Raw genomic sequence first — 4,474 nt, forward strand, 5'->3', positions numbered from 1 at the left:
TAAAATGTTAATATTATCATCGTAATCACTGTAGAAATTGAGTAATATTATGACCTTCATTTCTACATATATATATATATATATATATATATATATATATATATATATATATATATATATATATAAATATATATATAGATCTATATATATGTATATATATATAAATATATATATATATATATATATACACATGTATATATATATATATATATTATATATATACTTACATATACATATATATATATATATTTATATATATACATGTATATATATGTACATATATATACATATATATACATACGCATACACATACACCAAAAGATCTTTCGCTCTTCAATAGGGAGTGGTCAAGTAATAGTGTACACCCAACTTCATACTCAAAACCATTCCCCCAAAGGGAAAATATTTACCGACACAAATGAACCTGAAAAACAATGTAAGTCCGGACGAAAAACGACGACGCGAGCCGTTCTAATTGTCATTTTGTGATGCTATGAATGGCTGTGCAGTAGCATACTAAGGCAGAACATGGATGGATAAAACGAAATAGCGCAACATAGAATAAACGAACACGCAGATATGTAAATAAACAACAAGACTAATTAGATGATACATATGACAACTTATTAAGTAGATGTTTATCCAAATGGAGTTTGAAATTTCAAACTATTACACATTTCTCTGAGATGAATAGATTTTTTTTTTTTTTAACCAAAGATGGGAAGAACAATAAATGAATTTTAATGTGGATGAAGTTGATGTGTTTTGATTCGGCCATTCCTTTTGAAAATGAGATCGGAGCAATGAAAAGTATGTATATGTATATATATATATATATATATATATATATATATATATATATATATATATATATATATATACAATAACTTTAATGTAAAATGAACAACGTCTGAAGTGAGACACTATATCAAGGAGGATTTAAGTCAAATAAACCGAATCCTTCAGGTAATGCTCCCGTGTCCTGTCGCTTTCAAGGACGAACTGGTTTATAGTTTCCGAGAATTCCCCTGCGGCACTCCACTGCACAGTGGGCAGGGTTTCCGTGTAAGCTGAAACATAGAACGCGGGATTTGGTCCGGACCTTCACCACTTTCCTGTTGCGTCGCGGAGAGCCCTGGCGCGGGACTTTGATATGTATGTGGATTGAACTCCAAGTTGATAAACACGTGGGCTGGCTCTGTTAAACACATATACACATGCATACATATATATACAGACACATACATACAGACACAAACACATACACACACACACACACACACATACGCACACACACATATACAAACACACAGACACATACACACACACAGACACACTCGGTGGCGCGATTGGTAGAGCGGTGGACTGGGAAGTACGGTGGTGCTCGCAGTACACAATTCGAATCCTGCCCAGGGCCGAAATTATTTCGGTATCGCTGTGCTTCGGGTCGTTACTCTGACTCTCGTGGGCGGGGAGTTGGGTGTGTGTGTGTGTGAAAGGTCATAGCATTACCCATAGATCGGTCATACGAACTCTGAGCTCTCTTCCGGGGGGGAAATAGCTGTCGATCACGAGTCCAACACGTGATCCAAATACCAAGGTGAATACACACACACACACACACACACACACACACACACACACACACACACACACACACACACACACACACACACACGTGCGCATGCATACACACGCACACACACACATACGAAAATACACACAGGAGTGGTATCCTACGTGTGTATAGCCCCTCAGCTGTACACTACAATTACATTAATAAATTTATATATATCATAACACATCGCTATGTCTTGCCAAAAAATATGCATTTCCAAAAGCCCAGTGAGCAAGAATGTTACTATTATTTTTCAATAATTTGTTTTTATACAAAAGGATGAACAATGACAAGATCAGTCTAGAAAACCCTGATTTCAAATGATCAAAGAAGGAGAGCAATAATTCCATGCGAACAGTTGAAAGTGAAGATTTATATCATTACTCAAGCTCGTACTTTACCTCTTCTTTTGTACTGCCGGGGGTGTTGACACTTGACCATGACATTCTTGTGTTGATTCAAGCGATGTTCTTTGCTAAAGACAGCTTTTACAACCCCTGACAAGCATGCAAACACACACACACGCACACACACACACACACACACACACACACACACACACACACACACACACACACACACACACACACACACACACACACACACACACACACACACACACACACATACACACACACCCACACACACATACACACACACACACACACACACACACACACACACACACACACACACACACACACACACACACACACACACACACACACACACACACACACACACACACACACACACACACACACACACACACACACGCATACACCGAGTAGACGTGCAGTCTTTGTGCGCGTTCTTTGAATTTCTGCGTGAAAATATTTAGAAAAAGTTTGTGAAGTAGGTTTATTAAGTTGTTTGTTTGTTTTCTTGTTTATTTGTTTATCTATTACAAATTTGTTTATATTATTCATTTAGTTCGATTTGTTCATTATCTGATATTGATTATTGATTATGTAAATATTTATTTACTTTTTCATCTTTTTATTTATCTATCTATTTGTTCATTTATTTACTAGAATTCCTTTGAGTGTCGGCGAAATCTACCATTTAGAATTCCTTTAAAAGTTTTGACGAATTCTACCTGTAAGAATTCCTTAGAATGTCTTAGTGAAATATTCCTGTAATAATTCTCTTGAGTGCCTTGGAGGAATTCTACTTGTAAGAATTCTTTTGAGTGTCTTGCAGGAAATCTACCTGTAAGAATTCCTCGAGTGTCTTGTGGAAATCTACTCGTAAGAATTCCTTTGAGTGTCTTGTGGAAATCTACCTGTAAGAATTCCTTTGAGTGTCTTGTGGATATCTACCTGTAAGAATTCTTTTGAGAGTCTTGGAGGAAATCTACCTGTAAAAATTCCTTTGAGCGTCTTGGGGAAATCTACCTGTAAGAATTCCTTGGGTGTCTTGGGGAAACCTACCTGTAAAAATCCCTCGAGTGTCTTGTGGAAATCTACCTGTAAGAATTCTTTTGAATTTCTTGGAGGAAATCTACCTGTATGAATTCCTTTGAGTGTCTTGGGTAAATCTACCTGTAAGAATTCCTCTGAGTGTCTTGAAGGAAACTTACCTGTAAGAATTTCTTGAGTGTCTTGTGGAAATCTACCTGTAAGAATTCCTTTGAGTGTCTTGGGGAAACCTACCTGTACATTTTCTGCTGCCATTGATGTAATTGGCACTCGGCTCACAAGACAAACTCTCCTAGTGCGCATTTTGCACGTGAAAGAGAGCTCACTTCACTCCTCACATACTCGAGACCTCACTCTGGCTGCGTCTGAAGTGCCTGAGGAAAGACGGCGTGATGTTTCTTCAGGAGTATTTGCGGCGAGGTTTCTGCTGGGCGTGCACAAGGTGTCTGAGGAACTGTGCAAGATGCTCTTATTCTTTCACTGCCTTCCGAGACTCTTTTTGTCTTATCTACACCGAAATGCCTGAGGAAAGACGGCGTGATGCCGTGATGCTCTTTTAGGAGCATTTGCGGCGAGGTTAATCTGCTGGACCTGCACAAGGTGTCTTAGGAACTATGCAAGTTTCCCTTATTCTTTCACTGCCTTCCAAGACTCTTTTTGTCTTATCTACAGCTAAGTGGCTCTATTCAGCTGAGGGTTGTTCTTCTAATGAAAGAAGATTAAACGTACTTTTGTTAAGCCTGTCGATGAAGTTTATGACAGGATTATATTTGGGCTGCCTCCATGCGACTTTAGTCGGCCAAATGGAACCCTCCCTTAACTGGGTAGGAACAAGGTTCTTTACTAGAAGTAAATGGTGGAAAAGGTAGCTATTGTAACCATATTCCAAGTGGTTAATTAGTCATTCCAGAGTGAATTTGTGTATCTTAGTTTTACGAAGGTGGTACATGAGAGAACACTAACGGGCGAGGTATGTGCAAAATATGCAAAAAATAAACAGATAAATAAATAAATGAATGAATAAATGGATAAATAAATAGATAAATCTGGAAGCCTTGGAGCGTATTTCTGACTATTATTCATATTTTTCAGCCTTTAGATGTGGATTTTTTCTATTTCTTATTCCTTAAATGACAATGGGATCCTCTAGGGTACATAAAATTCTCTAGCTCTATCCAAAATTGTTTCTTTTAAAGGAAAGTATTTGTTAGTTCGGAAAAGTTTAATAAAGATGGTTCATATGTATATATATATATATATATATATATATATATATATATATATATATACATACATATATATATATATATATATATATATATATACACATACATATATATATATATATATAATGTAACATTTAGTGCTCATGATTTCCTAAATTGAAGAAAATAATTTGGCATTAGTCACGGTGCAGTTAATTAGTCAGAATATG

The sequence above is a fragment of the Oratosquilla oratoria genome, chromosome 39 (assembly GCF_046742065.1).
Source record: "Oratosquilla oratoria isolate Oo_2021 chromosome 39, ASM4674206v1, whole genome shotgun sequence".
Classification (NCBI taxonomy): domain Eukaryota; kingdom Metazoa; phylum Arthropoda; class Malacostraca; order Stomatopoda; family Squillidae; genus Oratosquilla; species Oratosquilla oratoria.